At 47.2% G+C, this 27,556-nt stretch overlaps 2 pseudogenes across 1 annotated transcript in view; one reads left to right on the top strand and one right to left on the bottom strand.

Annotated features, from left to right (window-relative positions):
• The window catches only part of LOC147110207 (histone-lysine N-methyltransferase PRDM9-like), a 284,616-nt pseudogene that overhangs the window by 73,304 nt on the left and 183,756 nt on the right, over positions 1-27,556 (bottom strand).
• The window catches only part of LOC147110209 (uncharacterized), a 144,553-nt pseudogene continuing 134,164 nt past the window's right edge, over positions 17,168-27,556 (top strand). Inside the window, exon 1 of the transcript XR_015080408.1 lies at positions 17,168-17,303. The product of XR_015080408.1 is annotated as an uncharacterized LOC147110209 (transcript). The remainder of the gene's footprint in view (positions 17,304-27,556) is intronic.

Genomic DNA, 27,556 nt, shown 5'->3' on the forward strand with positions numbered 1-27,556 from the left:
CAGCTTTCAAACTGGGGAGGGCAAAGCTCACTGGCCACTGGCCATGGGTGAAAATGGTAAGATATTTTCCCAATTTTCTTCTCTCTTCTTCTGAAGACACCGAGCCCTGCTGCGGTACTGTTCCACAGGTGCCAGTAACCTCAACAAAGTGTCATTCTTCATGTGCGAATCTTGGCAGTGAGCATAGTAATGGAAGGCACTTACAGCTGAGTCTGAGGCTGTCCTCATCCCACATCCACACATACTTTCCAGCAAGACACTGACTATAATTTGAAAGGATCCCTAGTTCTCTGTTCCGCTAACACTGACCTTTAGCCAGCTAGGCCCCATACTCTGGAATTCCCTCCCTATAGCCACCACCTCCCTCTCCTCCCTGCTAAAAGCCATCTCTTTAACCAAACTTCTGGTCACCCCACCTAATAGCCCCCTCTTTGTTTTGGCATCCAATTACTTCGAATTACACCTCAGTAAAGGGAATTTTTCTATGTTAAAGACTATCCCTACCCCAGAGATCAGCTAACTCAGCAGGGACCAGAGAGTGAACTGAAGACTTTCCTGGTACACGAGTGCACTGAACTGCTAAGGCATCAGTATAGCTAAAATTTCTAATGTTAGTTACAATGTGATGCAATAGTTCCTCCCATCAGTAGAAACTTAAAGGTGAATCATCCCAACAACTAAGTAAAAAATATCAAATGAATCAACTATTTTAAAAAGATGTAAATATTTACATTGACATTATGATTATAACAGCTTGATTGACATTTCCATTAAATGCACACTCATCTGAGTGTTCAAACTCTTCTGTGCACTGGCCAATGCATTTGTATCAACCAGATCATAGATTCATAGAATCATAGAAATTCATGGCACAAAAAGAGGTCATTCGGCCCATTGTGTCTCTGCTGGCCGAGAAAGAGCTATTCAGCCTAATCCCACTTTCCAGCTCTTGGTCCGTAGCCCTGTAAGTTACGGGACTTCAAGTGCTTATCCAAGTACTTCTTAAATGCAATGAGGGTTTCTGCCTCTGCCACCTTTTCAGGCAGTGAGGTCCAGACCCCCACCACCCTCTGGGTGAAAAATGTTCTCAACTCCCCTTTAATCCTTCTACCAATTACTTTAAATCTATGCCCCCTAGTTATTGATCTCTCTGCTAAGGGAAGTAGGTCCTTCCTATGAGGAAAGATCGGATGGGTTGGGGTTGTTTCCTTTGGAACAGAGGAGGCTGAGGGAAGACTTGATTAAGGTGTATAAAATTATGAGGGTCCTAGATTTAGGCCTCTCATAATTTTATATACCTCAATCAAGTATAAGAACATAAGAAATAGGAGCAGGAGTAGGCCATTTGGCCCTTCGAGCCTGCTCTGCCATTCAATAACATCATGGCTGATCTTCTACCTCATCTCCACTTTCCTGCACTATCCCCATATCCCTTGATTCCCTTAATATTCAAAAATCTATCGCTCTCTGTCTTGAATATGCTCAACGACTGAGCCTCCACAGCCCTCTGGGGTAGAGAACTCCAAAGATTCACCACCCTCTGAGTGAAGAAATTTCTCCTCATCTCAGTCCTAAATGGCCGACCCCTTATTCTGAGACTGTGACCCCTGGTTCTAGACTCCCCAGCCAGGGGAAACATCCTCCCTGCATCTACCCTGTCAAGTCCTGTAAGAATTTTGTATGTTTCAGTGAGATCACCTCTCATTCTTCTAAACTCTAGAGAATATAGGCCTAGTCTACTCAATCTCTCCTCATAGGACAATCCCCCCATCCCACGAACCAATCTGGTGAACCTTCGTTGCACTCCCTCTATGGCAAGTATATCCTTCCTTAGGTAAGGAGACCAAAACTGTACACAATACTCCAGGCGTGGTCTCACCAGGGCCCTGTATAATTGCAGTAAGACGTCTTTACTCTTGTACTCAAATCCTCTTGTAATAAAGGCCAACATACCAGTTGTTTTCTTAATTGCTTGCTGTACTTGCATGTTAACTTCCAGCGATTCGTGTACAAGGACACCCAGGTCCCTCTGAACACCAACATTTCCCAATCTCTCACAATTTAAAAAATACCCTGCTCTTCTATTTTCCTACCAAAGTGGATAACTTCACATTTCTCCACATTATATTCCATTTGCCATGTTTTTGCCCACTCACTTAGCCTGTCTATATCCCCTTGAAGCCTCCTTGCATCCTCCTCACAACTTACATTCCCACCCAGCTTTGTATCATCAGCAAACTTGGATATATTACATTTGGTCCCCTCATCCAAATCATTGATGTAGATTGTGAATAGCTGAGGCCCAAGCACTGGTCCTTGCGGTACCCCACCAGTTACAGCCTGCCAACCCGAAAATGACCTGTTTATTCCTACTTTCTGTTTTCTGTCCGTTAACCAATCCTCAATCCATGCTAGCGTATTATCCCCAATCCCATGAGCCCTAATTTTGTTGAATAATCTCTTGTGTGGCACCTTATCGAATGCCTTCTGAAAATCCAAATACACCACATCGACTGGTTCACCCTTATCTATTCTGCTAGTTACAACCTCAAAAAAAGTCTAATAGATTTGTCTAAACACGATTTTCCTTTCATAAATCCATGTTGACTCTGTCCAATCTTTTATTATTTTCTAGGTGCTAATAATAATAATTCAACTTTATTGTCATTGCACAAGTACATGAACAACGAAATGTGATCTTGCAAGCTCCCATGACTGGGAGAAGCAAAGCCACTGCGTGCCGCCATTCCATTTCCACCATTCCTCCTGTCCAACAATCTTCAGCCCACCGCCTGGGCCTGCTCACCAGCCACTCCTCCCGTGGCTCCTTACCAACCACCCCTCCTCGGGGCTCCTTCTGTGACCTTCTGCACCTAGTCTTCCCTGATGGTCACCCCTCCAGGTACTAACCAGGCCTGGCTCTCGCTTAGCTTTCAAAGCCTTGACCAGTGACCCTGTCCCTAGTCCCAGGAACAGGGACCATGGTCTTAATAATAGATTCTAGCATTTTCCCTACTACTGATGTCAGGCTAACTGGTCTGTAGTTCCCCATTTTCCCTCTCCCTTCTTTCTTAAATAGTGGGGTTACATTTGCTACCTTCCAATCCGCGGGAACCATTCTAGAATCTATGGAATTTTGGAAAATGACAACCAATGCATCCACTATCTCTATAGCCACCTCTTTCAAAACCCTAGGATGTAGGCCATCAGGTCCAGGGGATTTATTGGCTTTCAGTCCCATTAATTCCTCCAGTACTACTTTTTTACTAATACTAATTTCTTTCAGTTCCTCATTCTCGCTAGACCCTTGGTTGTCCATTATTTCTAAGAAGTTTTTTGCGTCTTCTTCCGTGAAGACAGATACAAAGGGCTGGATTTTGATACTGGGGTGGGCTGGGGTCATGTAATCCACATTTCGTGTTATCCACCCAATTCTAAATCGATGTGGGAAAATAATGCCATTTTAACTTAATTGGCCAATTGAGTTCCAACGTGTGGGAACCCATGGCCAACGAGTTTTTCCAGTCTGAAAGTCGCCTCCGATGACGTCATCATTGCTGCTGCATTTAAGGTCTGCAACTAGCCTTGCTTCTTCTGCAGACTGCCAAGCTTTTGCCCTTGCATGTTAGAGGCACCTGCACGAAGAATGGCCAGCCAAAGACCTAGGTCTGCACCGTACTTTGATGACGTTGCCCTGCAGACTTTAGTAGAGGGAGCAAGAGCAAATAAAGAGGTGCTCTTCCCTTCTTCAGGGAGGAAGAAGCCTCCCCAGCAAACCAAGTTTGTGTGGATCCAGGTGGCAGAGGAGGTCAACTCTTTGTCAATAACCCGCAGAGCCTGGCTTCAGTGCAGGAAGAGATTTAATGGCCTTCTGCGCACTGGAAAAGTGAGTATGACTTTCCCATCACCCTCAATCTGATCCCCATTGCCTCTCCTCACCAGCACTCAGCTTTAGCAATCTCTTCCTCCACATCCCACTTGACACTGACATCCATGCACCCTTACCCATTCCCTCTCTCTCTATGGTCACATTCACCAAACTATTCGACGATGCAACCCTCACACTCCCTATCACTGTGATGCAATTACAACTTACAACACACAGGGAGGGCCCTTGGTCTTGCCATCTCATTCCATCTTTGTCTCCTTCTAAGCATCTATGCTATGGATTCTCTACACTCACTCAACCTCCACTTGTCTCCCTCATTGCAGGAAAAGAGAGCTCACAATAAAAGAGAAAGAGTGAGGACAGGAGGAAGGCCACTCTCAGTAGCCCAGCTCAACCCCTGGGAGGAGGCAGTCCTGGAGATTGTGGGAGTGGGGGACGATGCGCAAGTGGGGGACGGACAGATGGGTGCATCACAGCAAGCTGGTGACAGAATAGTTTTCCATCTCTCTCATTGACATTGCATGAGTCACTGATAATGATTCTGAAGCTCTAACAGATGGACTTATGATCATCTGCAATATGCAATGTGCATGTAACCTTGGCATCACATCTCTGACTCTTTCCTTTACTCCCCCACAGGACCATCGCAAGCACCCATCCCCACTAGCCAGGAGGAAGAGCCTGAGCATCCAGACTCTTCAGAGGAAGCTGCAACCTCTGAGGGCGCAGCACCAGCAGAATTCAGTGCACCCAGCACCAGCGTAGACACTCACACCTCAGTGGGACCTTCGCGAGATAGAGTAGTGTTATCACCTGGTGTATCACAGCTCACAAGTGATGACAAGGCAGACACGGTGGCATAGTGGTTAGCACTGTTGCCTCACAGCACCAGGGACCCGGGTTCGAATCCGGCCTCGGGCGACTGTCTGTGTGGAGTTTGCACATTCTCCCCGTGTTTGCGTGGGTTTCCTCCGGGTGCTCCGGTTTCCTCCCACAGACCAAAGATGTGCGGGTTAGGTTGATTGGCTATGATAAATTGACCCTTAGTGTTAGGGGGATTAAATACGTGGGGTTACGGGGATAGGGTGGGATATGTGTTGGTGTAGGGGTTACGGGGATCGGGTGGGATATGTGTCGGTGCAGGCTCGATGGGCTGAAATGGCCTCTATCTGCACTGTGGGGTTTCTGTGATTCTGTGATCAGCAGATGGTGGAGACAGGGACAGCAGTGGAGAGTCCTAGTCAGAGGGTGCAGGACTCTGCCAGCTCGGCTCAGCTGCATGTCGGCCCTCTGCGTCCGGGTCCATCCACAAGATAATTGGTGCTGGAACTCCAGGAACAGATGCAGGAGTCTCTGGCAGGTTTTGTCTCCAGGGTCACTGCGAGTGTGGAGCGAATGGAGGAGTCCATTGCGAACATGAGCAGAGCCTTTGTGGAGTCATTGGCGCATGAACGCATCACCATGGAAAGGATGGCAACCTCCATGGAGGTGATAAGTTGCCAGAGTGCAGAAAACATGGTGAGTGTTCTGAATAAAATGACATCTCTGGAGGAGCGATGGTCATCTATTGAACAGAGAAACCAGACCTTCATGGAAGTCCTTCTGAGTAGGACTGCCAGTGCAGATATGGGACCCCATGGCTGGCCCCCCTGATGTGCAGCAAGGTGCTCTCAAGCCACTTGCAAGCACTGAGGGGGACCTGACCCATGAGAGGGAAGTTGGTGGCAGACATCAAGGAAGTGGGGGCTCCTCTCCAAGCGCTCACACTTCCATGCCACTGCAGAGCCCTCGGTCAGAGCCCCACCAGAGTCCACACCCAACTGAGATCGGCGGCTCAACCCCTGCACAGCCGCAGGAGCATTAGACTGTTGGTGAGACCTCACAGGTTCGTAAACCCAGAGGACGCCCGCTAAAGGTGTCGAGGCAGGAGCAGCAAGAAAGTGAGCAAGGGGCCTCCACATCTGCTGAAGCCACAGGGGAAGCACCATGTAGGAGCACGTGTAAGAGAAAGATACTGCACAAATAATCACAAGGGTAGTCACTTAGATGCAATTTGATGTTTTATGTTAAAAAGCCATCAGATGATTAATGTAAATAAAATATCTGATGGCTACTGCTGCAGTTGTGGCGTGTGTCATTTCGCTAATGGGACTTCCACATTGAGGGCTTAGGATTACTTGGTATATGCCTCAGTTGAGGAAGCGCTCAGTGAAGGTGGTGAGAGGGGTTTCCCAGGAGGTCACACTGGAGATGGGTGTCAGGCTCCAAACTTCCACAGCTGTGGTTATGCCTTCCAAAAGTTCCCCAGACCTGAGACAACAAAGTCCTGCCACCTGCAAATGATGGCTGATCAAATATCCTATTTAATGGTGGAGCTGCAGCTAATAGTCAGCAATCCAATTGTGCTCCCACCAGGTTTCACCATCGTGTTTCAGAGCAGGCGTGCTTCACGTTGGAAAAGGGTTAAAATCACCAAGTCCTATCAAAATGGCATTATAGAGGCAATTTAGTGCTTGTTAAGGGCCTTAATGGCCTATCCTGCCTCTTGGACGCAGGACGGAGATGGGACCAGTAGACACGATTTAATGAAAATTGCTTGGAGGTGGGATGGAGGCGGGGTTGGGCTCGCCCGCCAGTTTTTGCAATTTTAACCCCCCACACGCCTCCAATCCCGCCTCAACGGCCCAATGAAATTCGAGCCTAAAGTATTTGTTTAATTTCTCTGCCACTTCCTTATTCCTCATTATAATTTCTCCTGTCTCAGCCTGTAAGGGATCCACATTTACTTTTGCTAATCTTTTCCTTTTTACATACCTATAGAAGCTTTTACAGTCTGCTTTTATGTCTCTTGCTAGTTTACTCTCGTTCTATTTTCCCTTTCTTTATCAATTTCTTGGTCATCCTTTGCTGAATTCTAAAATCCTCCCAATCCTCAGGCTAACTACACTTTTTGGCAGCATTATAAGCCTCTTCCTTTGATCTAATACTATCTTTAACTTCTCTTGTTAGCCACAGTTGGACCACTTTTCCTGTGGGGTTTTTATGTCTTAAAGGAATGTATATTTGTTGTAAATTATGTATTAATGTAACCCCTCATTCTCCTCTGTTCCAAAGAAAACAACCCCAGCCTATCCAATCTTTCCTCATAGCTAAAATTCTCCAATCCTGGCAACAGTCTCTTAAATCTCCTCTGTACCCTCTCTAGTGCAATCACATCTTTCCTGTGATGTGGTGACCAGAACTGTATGCAGTACTCTAGCTGCAGTCTAACTAGTGTTTTATACAGTTCAAGCATAACCTCCTTGCTCTTATGTTCTATGCATCGGCTAATAAAGGAAAGTATCTCGTATGTCTTCTTAACCACCTTATCTACCTGTCCTGCTACCTTCAGGGATGTGTGGACATGCACTCCAAGGTCCCTCTGTTCCTCTACACTTTTCAGTATCCTACCATTTATTGTGTATTCCCTTGCCTTGTTAGCCCTCTGCAAACACATTACCTCACACTTCTCTGGATTGAATTCCATTTGCCACTTTTCTGCCCACCTGATCAGTCCATTGATATCTTCCTGCAGTCTACAGCTTTCTTCCTCACTATCAACCACGCAGCCAATTTTTGTATCATGTGCAACCTTCTTAATCCTGCCCGCTACAGATGGTGTAATGTGTCCCTTAATTTAATGATAAAACGAAAGTTGACAGCGAGCATATGAAAAGTATCCTAACTACACTGCAAGGTGTTGCAAATCACAGAATAGGCAAAATGAAGTGCACATTGGAGAAGAAAAGCCACTTGAGGTTAATTTATGGAGCAGTTGTGAATTAAGCAAATTGGAGAGTCTGGATGTTACCATTACCAGTGAACCAAAAAACATTATAGAACTTAAACTGGATATAGGAGCAAAAGTGAATCTCATATCTGAGGAAAATTGCAAGAAAGTATAGCACAGACTTAAATTGCAAGAGGCTAAAATAAAAGTAATGGGATACTTGGGAACAGACATACCCTTTAAAGGAAGGTTTATTGCCGGTGTTATGTATAAGGACATCACATGCCAATTGTCGATTGTAGCTCTACCAAAAGCTGTACAGGCAATTTTAGGCATGAGTTTTTGTGAGAAACTAAGGGGGTGAAATTCAGTTGTTAGCGCCACCTGTTAGCACCTTAAGAGGGCGATAAGTGGGGCGCGATGCGGCTAGCGCCCGGGCGCGGCGAGACCTGCGCCTCTCGCGAAATTGTGCGGACATTTAGCGGCGGCGCAAAACCGCAACGCCCGCTCAGCTGCGTGCGCAGATCCTGACATCATTTCATGGTGCAACGCCCTTGGGGCACCCCGAACTGGAACTTCAGTGGTGCCCCACTCCTTTCTGCCTGGCGCTCCCAGCGACTGGTTGACTGGAACGGTTCCCAGTCGCTGTGGGGCTAGGAGGGCGCTATTTAAAGGGGGCTCTTCCTGGCTTCTTTGTGGTAGCCATTTTTGGGCTACTCCTTCTGTGAGAGAGAGAGAGATTTGCAGAGAGACAAAGGGAGAGAGCTTTCTGCATTGAGTCAGCGCTTGCAGAGGTACTTCTGGCTTTGGCCCAGAACTTTGTAGTTGGCTTGCTTTTTCACTGGCATAACCTTGAGTGGCCACATACTATGGGGGCTGCAATGGGTGGAAACGGGTTTCTCCATTGCATTGAGAGGGCTCAGAGACGGCGAGAGAGAGTGCCAATCATGGCCAGACGGAGGAGGGCCAACAGGCGTCGGCACAGGAGACCTTACCCTCCCAGGGTATTCCGCCAACAGTTCTCATACCTCAACAAGTCTGAGGAGCAGTGTTTTCAGAGGCTTCGATTCAGCAGGGAGGTGGTCACTGAGCTCTGCCACCTGCTTCAGCCAGATCTGCAGCCTCAACTGAGGAGCAGGAAGCCTCTGTCGGTGGCAGTGAAGGTGACAGTGGCTCTCAACTTCTATGCCACCGGCTCCTTCCAATCCGCTACTGGGGACATTGCCAATGTCTCCCAGTTCGCGGTGCATTGCTGCATCCACCAAGTCATGAATGCCCTCTTTAAAAGGAGACGAGAGTACTTCTCTTTCCCCATGACCCCGGCCAAGCAGCAAGAGCGTGCAATGGGATTTAAAAAAAAAAATTTTTTATTCATTGATGGGATGTGGGCGTCGCTGGCTGGCTAGGCCTGCATTTAGTGCCCATCCCTAATTGCCCTTGAGAAGATGGTGGTGAGCCGCCTTCTTGAACCGCTGCAGTCCATATGGTGTAGGTACACCCACAATGCTGTTAGGAAGGGAGTTCCAGGATTTTGGCCCAGCGACAGTGAAGGAACGGCGATACAGGTCCAAGTCAGGATGGTGTGTGGCTTGGAGGGGAACTTGTAGGTGGTGATGTTCCCATGCATCTGCTGCCCTTGTCCTTCTAAGTGGTAGAGGTCGCGGGTTTGGAAGGTGCTGTTGAAGGAGCTTTGGTGAGTTGCTGCAGTGCATCTTGTAGATGGTACACACTGCAGCCACAGTGCGCCAGTGGTGGAGGGAGTGAATGTTGAAGGTGGTGGATGGAGTGCCAATCAAGCGGGCTGCTTTATCCTGAATGGTGTCGAGCTTCTTGAGTGTTGTTGGAGCTGCACTCATCCAGGCAAGTGGAGAGTATTCCATCACACTCCTGACTTGTGCCTTGTAGATGGTTGAAAGGCTTTGGGGAGTCAGGAGGTGAGACACTCGCCACAGAATTCCCAGCCTCTGGCCTGCTCTTGTAGCCACAGTATTTATATGGCTGGTCCAGTTCAGTTTCTGATCAATGGTAACCCCCAGGATGTTGATAGTGGGGGATTCCACTATGGTAATGCCATTGAATGTCAAGGGGCAGTGGTTAGACTCTCTCTTTATGGGCTGCCTCGGCTGAGGGTGGTACTGATGGTCTGGCTTCCTCTTCCTCCTCGCCTTCAGAATCACTCACAGTGGCAGCTTGAGGGCCCGCCTCCTCACCTGATGAATCAGCATCTGAAAGCAGGGAGGTACAAGAGTTGCTTTAGCGTGAGGACAGGGCGGCAGTGAGGGAGGCATGAGTGCTGCAATGCACTGCATTGGTTCGATAGTGGCAAAGGATGCTGGTATGAGGCACAAGTGGAAGGAGAGAGGTCAAAAAGGTGATGACCTTACCATTGCTGTCCTGAACAGGGTCGGCATCTCCAGTGGCGATGGGGCCAATCATCCGGCCTGCCATAATCCGCTGGACTCGCTGCTCCAGATCGCTGAGGTCTTGAAGGTGAGGCCGGCCTCTGCCGGTCCGTTGCTGCTGCCCCCTGTTATGGGCCAGCTTGCCCTGCAAGAGAAAGGACGGGCTCTGAGTACAGTGTGAAGCCCTGATCTTGGCTGCACTGCCTCCCATGGTGGAATAGCCCTTACAGTGTGAATCCCTGATCTTGGCTGCACTGCCTCCCATGGTGGCATAGCCCTTACAGTGTGATCCCTGACCTTGGCTGCACTGCCTCCCATGGTCGATTAGCCCTTACAGTGTGAAGCCCTGATATTGGCTGCACTGCCTCCCATGGTGGAATAGCCCTTACAGTGTGAAGCCCTGATCTTGGCTGCACTGTCTCCCAGGGTAGAATAGCCCTTACAGTGTGAAGCCCTGATCTTGGCTGCACTGCCTCCCATGGTCAATTAGCCCTTACAGTGTGAAGCCCTGATCTTGGCTGTACTGCCTCCCATGGTGGAATAGCCCTTACAGTGTGAAGCCCTGACCTTGGCTGCACTGCCTCCCATGGTCAATTAGCCCTTACTGTGTGAAGCCCTGCACTGCCTCCCATGGTCGATTAGCCCTTACAGTGTGTAAAGTGCTGAATGTGCGTGTGAGTTTCATGAAAGGCCCATAGGTGTTGGATGAGGGCTGGGCATTGGGGCTTTCAGGACTCTTTGGCCATAAAGTGAGGTGGACATGCAGGGATGAAGAGGATACTGAAAAGGGTACTCACCCTGACGACCCGAGTGAGGTCGTTGAAATTCTTCCTGCATTGCACAGGGGTCCTAGGCACCATGCTGCTGGAGGTCACTCTGTGAGCCATCTCCCTCCAAGCTTTGCGATAGTCGTTGGGCAGCGGCCTCCTGCCACTGTCCGGAAACAGGATAGATCGCCTGCGCTCCACTGCGCCAACCAGAACCTGCAGGGCCCCCTCACTGAACCACTGCGCTCGCTCCCTGGCCCTCTCCATGGTCCTAGGCGTTAGAATGTGGCAGCAGGTCTGTCCAGGCTGAGAATCAGGGCTCCGATGAGCAGGGTGTGGCTGCAATCCAAGATTGAACCTCCCCTTTAAGAGCTGACCGCCGCCAGCGTGTCTGCGTGCAATCGCTAACTGGCCACACCTGCGCTGCGTCCGCCCTCGGTGCTAGCTGTTAGATCCGTGGTTCAGTGGATAAATAATTACACAGATGCTGTACATAAACAAACAACAGGTCTTTACTGGAGGAGGGTCATCTCTAGACTGGAGTACAGAGGCATGCGCACAGCTTATATACCGGTGTGGTTACTGCCGGTACTACAGTATACAGGAGCTGTAAAAAGTAGTTCTGACTTAAAGCACATACACTACAATTCCTCCCTTTTGAGATTAATAATACCCCCTTAATATTCAAATAACTATTACATTTTTACATGTACATTCAACAACAAAAAGTCCATTTATAGATTCAGTCTTTGGGGCGGCTTCCCGACCCTGTCGGGATAGCGTCTTTCCGGAGGTTCTTGTTCTTGGTGCAGAGGCGATTCTGACCCCTTTTCATCGGGTAGTTCATCGGGTTCCACTGCTACTGGGTCTGAAGTAGATGCTACCGGTATGTCGGGTTCATCCCCAGGTACTCGAGACATGGGGTTAACGCCTTCCTGTGACGCTAAGATCTGATCGACGTGGCGTCTCACAATGTTCTCCCCGACATCCACTGTGTACATTAATGGCCCCTGCCTTGTACATATCATTCCGGGTTGCCACTTCTCTGTTCGATAGTCACGGGCCAAGACTGGTTGCCCTACATTGCAGCTCCTTGTCGGCTTTTCGTTGATGTGCTGGAATTGTTTGTCCTCAACATTTCTTCGCACATTTGGTCTGAGCAAGTCCAGACGAAATCTCAACCTTCGGTTAAAGAACATCATGGCCGGGGTCTGGTTGGTAACTGCATGTGTCGCGTTTCGGTAGGCTAATAAGAAATTGTCCATCTTATGCTGTAGTGGAATTTCCTCGTCGCACATGGCCTTTATCGCCTTCTTAAAGGTTTGTACGAACCTCTCAGCCAATCCATTGGTGGCTGGATGATACGGGGCGGATGTGTAATGCCTTACCCCATTCCTTTTCATGAATTTTTGGAACTCGTCGGACACAAACTGTGGTCCATTATCAGAGCAGATCTGCTCTGGCAAACCGTTTCTGGCAAATATGGTCCGTAGGATTGCAATCGTTTTCTCTGTAGTGGTTGAAGACATCTTTATCACCTCAGGCCACTTTGAATGAGCATCCACTGCTATTAAGAACATTGAGTCCATGAATGGACCAGCAAAATCAATGTGCACCCGTTGCCATGGAGAGGAGGGCCACTCTCATGGGTGTAGAGGGGCATGTGGTGGTGCATTTTGGACCTTCTGGCATCCTAAGCAGCTCTTAGTTAGGTCTTCGATTTGTTGATCGATTCCCGGCCACCACACATAAGCCCTAGCAAGGCTTTTCATTTTCACTCCCCCCAGATGACCTTCATGTAGCTCCTTTAGCACTCTCTCACTTAACTTGGGTGGAATCATCACTCTGGATCCACACATCACTGTCCCCTGGCATACTGACAGCTGTTCTCTTCCGGATGAGAATGCTGGCAACAGTGAGTCGCCATGTGTTGGCCATCCCCTCACCGTCAATTCATATACCCGTGACAGCATCGGATCATTGCGGGTCTCCTTCTCTGTATCCGCGTTTGTTACTGGCAATCGTTCAATTATCGACGAATAAAATATCTCGATAGGGTCCACTGCTGGTGCTTCCTCCACCGTAGGCAGTGGCAGGCACGATAACCCATCAGCGTTCCCATGCTGTTTCGTGCCTTTATATTCTATATCATATTGATTCGCCCCTAGAAACAGGGACCATCTTTGTAACCGTTGTGCAGTCATTACTGGCACGCCCTTCTTAGGATTAAAGATGGAGACAAGTGGTTGGTGGTCAGTCAGCAAGGTGAACTTCTGCCCATGCAGATAATGGTTGAATTTTTTTACTCCCCATACTAGGCTGAGGGCCTCCCTGTCAATCTGTGCATAGTTGCGCTCAGCTGAGGTTAGTGACCGAGACGCAAAGGCCACTGGCCTCTCCAACCCGTCTGGGAATTTGTGCGACAGCACCGCTCCAATGCCGTAGGGTGATGCATCACATGCCAAACGAATTGGTAGTGCTGGGTTGAAATGGGCCAACACCTCTTTTGATGTGATCAAGTCTTTACACTTCTGGAAAGCTCGTCTACGTTCGTCATCCCACTTCCATGGTACCCCTGTTTGCAGTAGGGTGTTCAGCGGGTGTAGTACCGTAGACAAATTTGGTAAGAACTTGTGGTAATAGTTTACCAGCCCGAGGAACGACCTCAGTTGTGACACATTTTCCGGTGCTGGAGCCTTGACTACTGCCTCAATCTTGTCAGGGGACTTATGTAACCCCTCTTCATCGATGACGTGACCGCAATACGAGATCTGTTTCTGGAAAAACTCGCACTTGTGGCGATTAGCTCGTAGCCCATCTTCCTTTAATCTGGCGAGCACCGTCTCCAAGTTAGCGAGGTGATCACCGTCATTTTCGCCCGTGACCAAGATGTCGTCCAAATAACATTGGGTCCCTGGAATCCCTTGCAGGATCTGATCCATCGCCCTTTGCCAGATAGCCGAAGCCGAGGCTACTCCAAACACCAGCCAGTTGTATTGATAGAGACCTTTATGGGTGTTGATCGTAAGGTAATGTTTCGAAGCTCCTTCTACCTCCATTTGCAAGTACGCCTGGGCCAGATCAACTTTGGTGAAGCGTTTACCACCAGATAGCGAGGCGAAAATATCCTCAATTCGTGGAAGTGGATATTGCACCGTGTGAAGGACTGGGTTCACTGTCACCTTAAAATCCCCACAGATGCGGACCTTCTTTGGATCCCCAGGCGTATTACTCAACGACCTCTTCATTACAGGGACGATGGGTGTAGCCCACTCGCTCCAGTCCACTTTGGACAGTACTCCTGAACGTTCCAACCCTTCCAGCTCTGCTTCAACCGCTGGTCTGATCGCATAAGGCACTGGTCTGGCCTTCAGAAACTTTGGGCTTGCATTATCCTCTATTTTAATTGTTGCTGTTATTCCTTTTCATGTTCCTAGTCCCTCCTGGAACACTTCTTTTGCGTCAGTTAGCATTTTTGACAGTCGTCCAGGTGTGACGTTGTCATCCTTTTTGGCCTCCACCTTCACTGCCTGTATGGAATGCCAATCTAAATGTATCTTCCGGATCCACTCACGTCCTAGCAGTGGTGGTCCTCCATTTGGCAATACATATATATCCATTTTAGGTATTTCCTGACCTTTATATGTCACTTTCACCCTTATTTTTCCTTTGGGGTAGAATTTTTGCCCCGTATACGTCTTCAAGACAATCTCTGTAGCTTTCAAAGGTATGTGTGAAAATAGCCACTTGTAGTCTCTTTGATTTATGACTGTTAGAGCGGACCCTGTGTCCAATTCCATTTCCACTTGGACTCCGTCTATCTTGAGTGTAACCCAGATAGTCTGGTGATCCTCTATTTCGGTTACATTATGTAGTTTCAGACAACCCAGCTCCTTGCTTCCGGAGTCTGTGTCACTTTTCTGTTCGTCTGAACCACTGTCCATCACCTGGTGTACCTTTTTGTACTTCTCCTGTGGAGATTTCTTACTGTTGGTTTTCTTCCCAGACCTGCAGACTCTTGCTATGTGTCCTGCTTTCCCACACTGTCTGCACACTTGGTCCTTGAACCAACAATCTTTCTGGTCATGTGTTATTCTGCTGCAGCGATAGCACTTCCCTGTTCCATAGGTCATTTCGTTGGTGCCGTATTCTTGCGGTCTCCGTTGTATCTCTGCAGTGCCCCTTGTGGCTGCTTCATGTGATACTGCCATATTGAAAGCTTTGTCCAGCGTAAGGTCCTTTTCTGATAGAAGCCGTTTCTGGGTTCCTTCACTTTGTAGCCCACACACAAACTTGTCCCTTAACGTGTCTGCTAGTCCCGCTCCAAACTGGCAGCATTTTGATAGCTTGCGCAGTTCCGTTAGGTACTCAGCATTGCTTTCGTCTTTGTGTTGGTTCCTTTTATGGAACTTAAATCGTTCTGCTATCAGCAGCGGTGTGGGGCTTAAGTGGTCCTGTAGGATTTCTACTATGCTTCCAAAATCCTTGTTTACTGGCTTCTCTGAGGTTATTATATTTCGCAGTAACCCATAAGTTTTTGCACCCATGGAATTTAACAGAACCAGTGCTTTATTAGCATTTGGCACTTCATTCGCCCTGCAGTACATCTCAATACGTTCCACATATGTCGCCTAATCTTTGACTTCATTGTCGAACGTAGAGATACTGCCACTCTTCGGCATCCTTGGTTGTGCGTTAACTATCCCCAATGGCGCCTCCTGCACTTCCCCTTCTTCTCCACTGGCACAAAATGGCGTCTCCCGCGCTTTCCTTCCTTCCCGCGCTTGCCCGTCTTCTCCGCTGCGGCTTCGCAAAATGGCGTCTCCCGCGCTCTACCTGCTTCTCCGCGGCTCAATGGCGCTTCCCGTGCTCTCCCTGCTTCTCCGCGGCTCAATGGCGTCTCCCCTTGCTTCGCCCCGTGGACCCTGATCAGCCCGTGATCCCTGGCTGTGCTCTGCGCGTTCTTCTCTTGATATTTGTCGACGCCGCTCAGTCTAGAACCCGGCTGTTTCTTACCCTCTCTCTCTCCGGTTTGCAGTATTTTTCCTCGACGCCACTCGGAGATCAATCCCCGGCTGCGCCCTGCTCTCTTCACCCTCTTTCTTACCCCGTCGACGCTGCCCGGCTCTCTCTCTCTGCCGTCGGTCGGCTCCAGCCGCCGCTGCTCGGGGAGGGTCTGCTCTGGACCTGTCGTCGGTCTCTTACTGCTCGTTGTGGCTGGGGAACCAAGCCCGGGTCTCCACAGCCTCCCCAGCGAAGTTGGATCTCTGCCTGACTGCTGGGCGGTTGCTCGCGGTCGACGCCCGTGTTCCTGGACTCGACTATTTTTTTTTTATGTTGCAGGTAGATTCGCATCAACACTCGTCACCACTGTTAGATCCGTGGTTCAGTGGATAAATAATTACACGGATGCTGTACATAAACAAACAACAGGTCTTTACTGGAGGAGGGTCATCTCTAGGCTGGAGTACAGAGGCATGCGCACAGCTTATATACCGGTGTGGTTACTGCCGGTGCTACAGTATACAGGAGTTGTAAAAAGTAGTTCTGACTTAAAGCACATACACTACAGTAGCGCCTCGCTTCTCTGGCTTAGCGCCTTAAGACAGTCGTGCAGCGCCTGTTTTAGCGCTCCAAGCATCTCCTGGGGTGAAGCAGGTCAATTTAGCAGTAGGTGGCAATAATTTGCGCCGAGCGCTAAATTTCGCGCCCACTCGAGTATAACGCCCCAAACGTGGCGATACTGAATTTCTCCCCCTAAATCTTGTGCAAAGAGTGCTCACAATAAGCGCTCAGAATGACATAAGGTAGGAAACACTTATACAGAAATACATGACCTCTTTCAGTGATGGGGCTGCTTGTTAGGGGATTACCAAATCACGATTGAGAACCCCAGTAATACACCCATGCATTAGGTACCAACAGAATGGGTGAACTCATTACTCATTAGCTGTTGACAAAAAAGGTAAATCGCAAATTTGCTTGGATCCCAGAAACTTAAAGGGTAAAATGTCAAGATTCTAGCTTGTGAGGAAATTGTGGCAGTTTACTAACACAAAATAGTTTTTAGCAAGTTAGATGCATCCTCAGGTTGCTGGCAATTAAATTTGCCTGAAGTACATTCCACGTTATTCACATTCGTTACTCCTTATGGAAGATGCAGATTATTATGGCTAATGTTTGGCATTCTTCAGGTCCAGAAACATATCATAAAATTGATATATAAGTATATTGAAGAACATTGAAGCTACTGGCACATCACTGGATGAGAGAATAGTATGGGTTTCATTCAAAGAGGAACAAAGCTCAAAAAGGACGTAAAGTTACCCGAAGAATCAACATGAAACTTAATAAGGACAAATGTGCATTTGAAGATGCTGAGTTGTCATTTATTAGTGACATCATTACCAGTGAAGGCATTAAGCTTGAGAAGATGAAGGTTTCAACTATGAACACATGTCATATCCAAAGTACAAGTAAGAAATGCAGATACTTGTGGAAATGGCCACACTGAATCTTTATGAAAAATTACCACCTCTTTGAAAACCTTTAGAAAAGACTACTGAATTCAACTAAAATCATGAACAGAAAAAGGGTGGAAAACATAAAGAACCTTGCTCATGGAACAACCAGCTTTGATGTTCTTGGATCCTGAAAGATCAATTAAAATTTCAGTTTGTGTATCACAAATAGGATTAGTGGGGTTCTGCGGCCGATGTAGGGTCCTCAGGGGACAGCCCATGCATCATGTTCACTGACTGATATGAAAATAAGATATCCACACATCAAGAAGGAATTATTGAGCATTACATTTGCTTGTGAAAGATTCAGTCAGTTTCTGTACGACTGCATTGTTAGTGCTTGAACCACAAACAGCTAGTTAATTGCTTGTTCAGGAAATCTTTGAATGTTTACCACTGTGATTATATAGAATGATAATAACATCACAGAAGTGTGTTCTTAGGGTGTCATATACAACTAAAAAATGTATGTACATCGCTGACGCTTTATTAATAGCAATTCAAAATCCAATGAAAACCTAATAAGGGTACTCCAGTTTACATTTAACATGGTTCTCATGGCTATGCAAATTTCTAAACAGAAGATGAAGTTAATCAGAACCGAGATGAAAAAGGATGAGACCATTTTCCGCCACCGCTGAAAGTTAAAATCAGCCCTACAGACTTCCGGCACTGAAGTCTACTTTAACCTTAGGAAATGCATCACAAATAGATTTGCACAGTAAGGTACCATTGTAGGGGGTGGTGTGTTGAGTCGGCTTTGCCCCTGACTGTTTTGAGTGGTTCGAATCACTCCCACACGCCTTAGGTTCTAGACTCCAGACTTAGGTATAGGCTGCGATACAAAATTGGAGTAGACAACTGGTTTGGGGCAAGAAAACTGTGTTTTATTAGAGTCACAATAAAATTATAACATTGAAATTACACTTAGATTACTGGAATGGTTACATGCATTCAAGAGTACACTTAATTAGGAATGGGGAACACATGGCACAACGAGGGAAAAATCACATTAATAATCCCCCTACCCTTGTCCCACCCCTAATATCTAACTAAATTGTGCTAAAAGGGGCCAGGGAATATGCTCACCAATAGGGGTTTCTTGACAGTTCGAATCCTGTCAGGTAAGCCGGTTGCGTTTTTGGGGTTCGCTCTTTGTGTCCTTTGGGGCCTGCAATCGCCACGTGGTCCCAGTATTAGAATCTGCAAAGGTTCTTCAGTTGGGTGGAGTCCACTGATGCGGTACGGGCGTGGTTGTGGATTTGTCTGGTAAGTATCCTCTTTCCTTAGTTAGAAATAGGGATAATAAAGCCTTTGTTGGGCACTTTAGCTTGTAGAGTGGAAAACTTCGGGTTTTGTTCTTCCGGTGGTAGTCTGGTCGTCAAGTTTTGTTGCGGCTGGGGTTCGGTTGGTGGTCTTCAGTGTTGGCTCGGTCGCGGTGGCCGAGATCATTACCTGTGTAGTGGTAATGATCTGAAAGTATGGCTTACCCGGCCCTCTTGTTACCGCGGTGCTCGTAGTCGGTCCTCGTGTAAGGCTGCAGTTGCGGCCTAGTCGTCTTCGGTCGAGCCTGCCCCACCGTGCCCCCTCGACGTGATGTTGCGTGAGCCTTCCTGTTGGCTTCACTTGGCCCCCTCTGGTGTCGTGTCAATAGCTGGCGTTTTTTGGTTACCGGTGGGCCTACAATTATACTGCTTTTGAGTTTGTTATCTGCGCGCCAAATCAGGGGTAGTTCTTTGTCTGATTTTGGCGGGCTCGTTAAGGTGATTATAGCCATTCACCTTAACTGATTTTGGGGCGGTTGTCTCGTTGCTAAATGGCCTTTAATGTCTTGGGTGTTTGTCATGCATAAGGTTAATTGATGTCTTCCTGGCTTGGTAGCTAGTTCGAACTATAAGCGATTATATATGCATGGTGATGTAAGAAAAGGAGACTGACCATCAAGTAACTTTAAAGTAAGCTTTAAGTAACTTATAAACACACTATATACAAGAGAGGTCTTTACCATGCCTCTGGTAGAAGCCTCTTACAATACTGAACAGACCAGTATTTATACCAGTCCAACAGGAAGTGACATTTACAGGAAGTGAGGTATGTACACAGTTCATAGTTCATAGTTCATAGTTCACAGGAAGTGATGACATAACTTCCCGGAAGTTAGCATTTTTATCACATTCTTCCCTCCTGCAGGATTAGGAGGCTGTGGTCTACCTTTTGGTCCGCAGCCGCCGAACAAGGAAGAGTCGTACCCGTTTGGATTCCCGTCGTAGAGGGTCGCTGGTCCGCTTACATGCGGTTGGCCATTGGTCAGAGTCTGTGTGGCCTGGATTGCCCTGTGAAGGGTCGGGGAGATCATGGCTTCGAGTGCGAGCCCCAATAGGTTCAAAGTCGGACTGCCTCTGTTCAGAGGGAGGTGCAGAGCTGGTCTGTGGCGGATCAGTACTTTCATGCACGGTACTGGGTGGGTCGCAACCTTGAGCACGGGGTTCTGCCGGCACCAAGCTAGTTGGTGTCCGATCAGGATCCTGGAGAGGGGTACCCGATAGGTCCCAAGAGTTTCCTGGTGAAATGCCATCACCCGATGTCCCACTAGGTCCTGGTGGGCAGGGAGCCAGATCCCGTAATGATACGGTAGATTCTCGGCCGTCGGAATATCGTATGTTTGCATAGGTGGGGTTGGCATCGGTTAGTTCGACCTCGTCTACAAGAGGGTCATTTTTAGACGTCCGAACGTATCTTCGGAGTAATACAGGTCCAGGAGTAGTTAGCCATGACGGGAGTGATGTTCCATGAGATGAGCGACGCTGGAATCCAAAGAACCGCTCATGAGGTGTAGTATTTGTGGCTGTAGAAAGCAGGGACCGTATAGAGTGCAATGCATCCGGAAGCACTGTTTCCCATTGCTGGTCTGGTAGGCCCCGAGATCTTAAAGCGAGACGTACGGAATTCCAGATGATACCGTTATACCTCTCTACCTGCCCATTTCCGATGGGATGGTATGGTGTTGTTTTGCTTGCAGCAATTCCCCGTTCTGAGAGGTAGTCCTTGAGTTCCCTTGACATAAAGGATGGACCCCGGTCTGAGTGAATATAAGCCGGCATGCCACAGAGAGAAAATACCTGCTCAAGGCAGCAGATTACTGTGGACGCCAGCATATTGGAGCAGGGGAAGGCAAACGGAAAACGTGAATATTCGTCGATCATGGTGAGCAAATATGTGTTCCGAGTTGAAGAGGGCACTGGGCCCTTAAAATCGATGCTAAGTCGTTGCATCGGTTGGGTTGCATGTATGAGTATACCATCTGAGGGGCGGAAGAACTGAGGTTTTAATTCCGCACAAAGCCGGCATTCTGAGCATATTTTCTTTACATCTCCAGTGGAAAAAGGGAGATTCCGTGATCGTACGAAATGTAGCATGCGCGTAACGCCAGGATGACACAAACCATTGTGGACATCCATGAGAGTGGAGGATGACATAGTGGAGCAGAATGCCCGTGTGAGGGTGTCCGGGGCCACATTCTCCTTGCCAGGCCGATAGAGAATGGTATAACCAAAAGAGGCCAGTTCCATCCTCCAAAGTTGTATTTTATTATTCTTAATTTTGGTTCGTTTTCGATTATCGAGCATGAAGGCGACTGATCGTTGGTCCGTGATCAATGTAAAGTGCTGGCGAGCTAGAAAATGGTTCCACTTCCGTACTGCCTCTATGATGGCTGTGGCTTCTTTCTCAACCGGAGGATAATGTAGCTCGGCACCTTGTAAGGTCCTGGACATAAATGCTACAGGACGACCTTCCTGATTCAGAGTAGCCGAGATCGCCACCTCCGAGGCATCACATTCAACCACGAAAGGGAGATTCTCATCGATGGAGTGAAGAGCCGCTTTCTCCAACTGTTTTTTGAGAAGGTTAAAGGCTGCAACAGCCGCTGTTCCCAGTGGAAATGATCTAGCATGCAGCAAGGGTTGGATTTTGTCCGAAAAATGAGGAATCCATTTAGCGTAGTATGCAAACAGACCGAGAGCCCGACGTAAAGAAGCCGGATTCTTAGGTGACGGGAGCTCTTGGAGCGGGCGAAGTCTTTCTGGGTCTGGCTTAATGATACTATTGCCTACGCAGTAGCCAAGGATGTTGATGGTCGGTTGCGACTCAACAGATTTGGATTCATTCAGGGTCAAATTACGGCGATGGAGGGCATCCCGAAATTTTTGGAGGTTGGAGTCGTGTTCCTGTTGATCGTGACCTGCAATGGTAATGTTATCAAGATAGGGAAAAGTGTCCCTTAGGTTTTCCTGCTTAACCAGGCCATCCATTGCCCGTTGAAAGACAGCCACTCCATTAGTAACCCCGAATGGGAGGCGACGAAATTGGTACAGCCGTCCATTAGCCTCAAAGGCTGTGTACTGCTTATCTGAGACCTTCAAGGGTAACTGATGATAGGCACTTTTTAAATCGTAAGTTGAGAACACTTTGTATTCGGCCAGTTTATTAACCATATCATCAATGCGTGGCAATGGGTAGGCGTCCAAGTCGGTATATTGATTGATGGTTTGCGAATAATCGATGCATAGTCGCTGTTTGTGAGGTTTTAGAGGGTTCTTGACAATGACGACTTGAGCCCGCCAGGGCGATGAACATGGTTCAATGATATCCTCTGCTAGAAGTCGAGAGATTTCAGCCGCAATAAAAGATTGGTCTCCCTGATTAAAGCGCCGCGATTTCGTTATTATCGGTTGGCATTGAGGCGGAATACTGGCAAATAATGAGGGTTCATCAAGTGAAGCTGCTGCTAATGCACAAAATGGTAATTTAGATGGTATATTAGAAATAGTAAGTCCGGGTTTGGATCCACCAAACTCAATGGTGAGTTTCTTATGCTGTTTTTGGAAGTCCAGCCCTAAGAGGAGATCACTACATAAGTCTTTGAGCACTGAAAGTCGGGTGGAGGGATACATACGACCATGAAGTGTCATATCAACAACACAAAAGCCGGAGATTCTGGTATTAAGTGATGACTGGGCCATCGCAATTGCCTGGTCCGATGGGAAGACATGTAGTTTCAATTTCGCAACAATCTGTTCCTTAATGAAACTATCAGTACTTCCTGAGTCAATTAAGGCATCTAAGGTATGCCCTTTAATTGAAATTTTTGTGGCTGCCTGAGACAGGTTCTGTGGGCAAGCAGCTGTAATTGGTGTCGTTGCACAGAGAGTGGCTAAAACTCTCGGTGTGCTTCTTCGGGAGAGAGCTCGAGAGGAAGCTTGATAGGTCCTAGCTGGAGCATCTTGAAAGGCCCTAATTGGGGCAGCTCGGTAGGCCTTAGCTGGATTGGCCCTCGTAGAGGCCCTTGATAGGCAAACTTTAGCAAAGTGTCCTTTTTTCCCGCAATAACTGCAGATTGCATTGCGAGCAGGGCAGGTTTTCCTAGGGTGAAAAGCATCTCCACAAAAGAAGCATTCCTTCCTAGATTGCCAAGAGGCTGCTAAAGTGGGGTCGTCCTCCTCTTCTTCATCAGAATTATCAGAATTAGATTCCCCCATGATAGGGTTCACCTGAGACCGCTTGAATTGTCTGGTTGCAGCTACAGCAGCAGATCGAGATCTGGGCAACTGATAGAGGTCTGCATTTCTCTTTGCCAAATCCAGTGAACAAGCTAGGTCAAAAGCTTTTTGTAGCTCAAGTGTTTTACTTTCTAGTAGACGCTGGCGTATAAATGGAGAGGCAATCCCGCAGATGAAAGCATCACGAATCATTTCTTGGCGGTACAGCTCAGCTGAGGCTGCCTGAAAGTTACAATCTACGCTGAGCCTGCGAAGTTCTTGCAGGAATTCGTCAATTGATTCCCCTGGCCCTTGTCGGGCTGTGGCCAGTAGATGTCTAGCATAGACCTCATTTGGGGTCTTCGCATACAGTTTCTTAAGTGCCCGAATCACCTCTTCGTAATTATCCCATTCATCAACATATTCAAACACTTTTGGGGTCACATAATTGACAAGTATCTTCAATTTAGCAGGAGCATCCACTTTACATTCATCCAGAAAATTCTCAAAAGTACGATGCCAATGCTTCCATACCCTGCCAGCTGCTGGTGTATTCGGGTCCAAGTCCAGACGAATAGGTCTAAGGATTTTATCCATGATGGGTGGTTCCCTGGATCCTTAACTTCCGAGTTTGTCTGAAGGTCTAGTATTTGTCAGTGTAAATACTAAGTTACTTAAATTGATGTAAGAAAAGGAGACTGACCATCAAGTAACTTTAAAGTAAGCTTTAAGTAACTTATAAACACACTATATACAAGAGAGGTCTTTACCATGCCTCTGGTAGAAGCCTCTTACAATACTGAACAGACCAGTATTTATACCAGTCCAACAGGAAGTGACATTTACAGGAAGTGAGGTATGTACACAGTTCATAGTTCATAGTTCATAGTTCACAGGAAGTGATGACATAACTTCCCGGAAGTTAGCATTTTTATCACACATGGTCTTTAGGTTTGTGCAAGATTAAGTCTTTTCCTGAGTTGATTTGTTTAAAGGGAAGAATGCGTGTTCTGTCTCCTCCAGTTGTCTGGGTTTGAAATAACAAATTGAAGCTGTCTCTCACAGGCCCAGGCATGTCAAGTTTTGAGTTTTGAACTTGACATGCTGTCTCCAGGGCCCTGCTTTAACCTTGCAGTTTTTGCCATAAAGTCCAAAAGCCATTTCCTTCAGGATTCCCTTATCAATAACTTGTCCTTCAGGGTCCCTTATTAATAACTTGGGAAATGTGGGAATTTTGAGAATCCTACACCATTGAGGAACAAATGTACCCAAGGTCATACTTGGTGTTGGGGCAGATTTTGTGGTGGGTATGACGGTGTACTGAGAGCACGCCGTCATACTGCCTTTGAAATTGACCTTGAGTTCGGGAAAGCGCTTGCGCTAAATTCCGAACTTGCGATCTGTCAAGGTACGCCTTGGCACATCATCTGCTCTGCCTTGGAAATCCCGATTGATGGCGCAGAGTTGGGCTAATTGCCCACCAACTATCCAGCAATTACATCTGAAAATGTTACAGTTAGTGAAAGCAGGCGCAGGAGCCTGTTTCACTGTGAAAGGAACCCATTTGAGTGCCTCTGAAAGGATTGTTAACCGTTCTGGTATCACTTCACAATAAAATACATGTACCTAGTGGCAACATTTAGAAACATTAAAAATATAAAATATGACAACTAATATTTAAAATTATCAATGTTTTCTGTACTCCAATTGTATGATCAAGAACTGGGCATTCGACACAGATCATTTATACTTCCTCCAAATATATGAAATAAAACCATTTTGCAATTTAGTTATTTTATATAATACATTTAAAGCTGCCCCACAGCTGGTGTGCTACGTGCATGGTGTATAGTAAATCAAAAGGATCATTGCCAATGTCTTTCAGTGCTGTTTAATTGCAATCCATCGTAATGGACCTTTGACAGGATATTAAATGCTAGCCTTAAAAGAATAAAAAACTTCCCTGATTTACATAAAATAAATCTGAATGCATCCTTAATTTAGAAAGCCGAGATGTTTGAAGTACAGCACAGATAATTCTTTGGGCTAGCAAAACACGTTACAATGCCCTACAATGCTCCTTAGTGCAAATAAGAAACATGTTTCTTAGTATGAAACATAAATAATGTAACATTTAATACACTGCACAAGTGATAGAAATTGTTTTAACCTCAATAGAAGGTTGAACAGCGAAACGATTTATTTCATTTTAGTGAACGGTCAAAGGATAAGAATCTTTCCATTGACCTCAAATTATCTTTTTTAATCTTCAAGTGGAAAACAGATGCCAAATTATTGTTGGTATTTTGTTACATAATTTTAACAAAATGCTGATATATGAAATAAGTCTAACTACCACTTTAATTAAAACTTTAAAAAATGTAGTTTTATAGGAAGAGACTGAAAAAGGTTTCTGTGGGCGTGACTTAGTTTGGACTGATTTTGTGGGCGTGTCTTCCCTTATGCATAGGCTGTACGCTGCGCTCCTGAGCTCAGTGATGTAATACGCTGCGCACAGCTCTGCAGCGCCGAACAGCAAGTCTATGTTCTGGGCCTCGCACAAGGTAAGTTCATATTCTTTTCGGAGGTCGGTGGCGTGCTCTGTAGCTACGCCGCCCACTGCAATTTTTGGGCCATTATGTTTTTGGTAAAAATACTTTGCACTCTAGATATTCTTGGCTTTTGTCACCACTCTTATAGGTGAGCCCTCCCTCCCTCTGTCCTCAATAGTGTTTATATCTTCCTTGATATTAAGGTAAATTTGATAGTGTTCCCAAGATAAGAAATCTTTAGACTACTTTAGCCATTGGTTCTTCCCATCCCTCCCCAGAGTCCTCCTCATCTTTGAGAAGCAGTAGATAACACTAAACTGGAACTTATTTAGACTTTAACTTGCCAATAAATTGTTTGCAACTCTGCATTAAACTAATTGCAATCAATCTTCTGGCATTGTGAATCTTTTTCCTTTCCCTCATCAACTACGTCACTTATCACCTTAGTAATATGCTTTGGAAGTTTCAGGTAAACTGTCTTTGAAGGCTCCAGAGAAATCTCATTGATGGGTGAAAGCGTCAGCATTCTCTAGCCTAGAAATTGGATAAGACCCAAAAACGGGCACGGGGATCGGGATGCACGATCAATGTTCGGAGGACTGCAGGCAGACTCCAGGCAGAACGCAAATTTGGTGCTGCCTGTTGATTAGAATTATTGTAGCTTTCAGTTCAGTGCTAAATGCCCTGCTGAGTAGCTGAATGCTCAGCAGGGGTCCCAAGTTTGTGCGAGGCAAGTAAAGCAAGCCTGCACAAACTTAAAGGCAGTCTGCACCTCTGAAAGGGGAGGTGCCTTCTGCCTGCAACAGGTGATTGAAGTGGCTGGGAAGACAGTGGACAAGAAAGTTATAAATGTAAGAAATCACACAACACAATGTTATAGTCCAACAGCTTTATTTGAAATCACAAGCTTTCAGAGCGCTGCTGATGAAGGAGCAGCGCTCCGAAAGCTTGTGATTTCAAATAAAGCTGTTGGACTATAACCTGGTGTTGTGTGATTTCTTACATTTGTCCACCCCAGTCCAACACCGGCATCTCCACACCAAGAAAGTTATAATGATGGCACAACAGGGGAGAGAGTGTACACCTAGGTTCTCGGATGCGCCACTGGAGGTCTTGGTCCAGGAGGTCAATTCAAGGAGCGAGGTCCTCTTTCCTCAGGCGGCCAGGAGGCCCTCCAGGCAACAGACCAGAGTGCAGTGGGAGCGGATAGCCACTGTGGTAAATGCCAGTAATGTAACCCCAAGGACCTGGACTCACACGTTTAATGACCTCACATGAGTGGTCAAGTCAGTGAATTCATCTTCAAATGTCATATCCCACCATCTGCACCATTAGCCCCACACAATGCTCAATGCACCACACCCCCATCACTCACCTACCAACAATCTCTTCCAAACATGACTCATACCTCACATTCACAGCTTCACCTCACCTGTACACGCTTACCACTGCTGAAAGTCTCACAACCACATCTCACTGCTTGAACACACTTGTCAGCTATTAAACCATGACAGGCACATTGCCCAAACACATTACACCACACTCATTGACACACTTCCCTTTCTCTTGTAGGAAAAGGTGGTGCATAACCAGCGTCAGCAGAAAACAACCGGCAGGGCACAGGCTCGCCTGCATCACCTCACCCCCATGGAGGAGACGGTGCTGGCCATTCTTGGCAGGGGCATGGGTGAGCCCGTGGCCAGCAGCGGGGCTGAAAGAATACAAGATGCTGGTATCGTCATACGTCAGCCTCCTTCTCACATCCTACTTCCCCCTCATCCCACAATCTGTTCTGATTTACATAGAAACATAGAAGATAGGAGCAGTAGTAGGCCATTCGGCCCCTCGAGCCTGTTCTGCCATTTAATGAGATCATGGCTGATCAGGAGGCCAGGGAGGGCGGCGCGAGGAGGTGCCGGCAGGCGGCCACCAAAAAAAATGGCCGCCCCGCACCTCCACCTTAATTTGCGCCACTACTGCCACAGGTAAGCCCCGTGAACCGGTCGCGATTTGCGACCGGCGTTACGGGGGGGGCATGACCCAATATCGCGTTCGGGGCGGTAGTGGGGCGCTGCGCACACCCATGACGTCATCGGTGGCGGCGCAGCGCTACAGGCCA

This window comes from Somniosus microcephalus, chromosome 12 (assembly GCF_052327205.1).
Source record: "Somniosus microcephalus isolate GS21.2 chromosome 12, FLI_Smic_1.0, whole genome shotgun sequence".
Taxonomy (NCBI): Eukaryota; Metazoa; Chordata; class Chondrichthyes; order Squaliformes; family Somniosidae; genus Somniosus; species Somniosus microcephalus.